The following is a 415-nucleotide window of genomic DNA, read 5'->3' on the forward strand; positions in this document are numbered from 1 at the left end:
AGAATGCAGTCAAAAGGAGTGTTGATACCAGATTCAAATTTAGAAAGCATTGGAAGGAACATTCTAATCATGTCTTTATGGAAAGGAAGAAGATGCTGACAAGGGAAAAGTGAAAAATGCACACTGGATATTTATTTCGTTTTTAAATTGACATAAGTGTCTCCTAGATTGTAATTTTTCATGCTTAATACTTACCAGAATGTGCTTCTGAGAGGAGGAGGAGGACGAGGCCATGTGAGCGCAGATGACCTTATTTTTCCTGACGCCAAATTCTAAGCCAACTTGGAACAGGAGGAGCTGACTTAATTTCTTAGAATCCCAGCTCTTCCACTGTGTGATGTTAGTCTTTTAAATGTGTACGGTGATTAATACCTACCTCCAGGGTCATTGTGATGGCTGATGAGTCAGTGATGTG

The sequence above is a fragment of the Bison bison genome, unplaced genomic scaffold (genome assembly GCF_000754665.1).
Source record: "Bison bison bison isolate TAMUID 2011002044 unplaced genomic scaffold, Bison_UMD1.0 scf7180017864471, whole genome shotgun sequence".
Taxonomy (NCBI): Eukaryota; Metazoa; Chordata; class Mammalia; order Artiodactyla; family Bovidae; genus Bison; species Bison bison.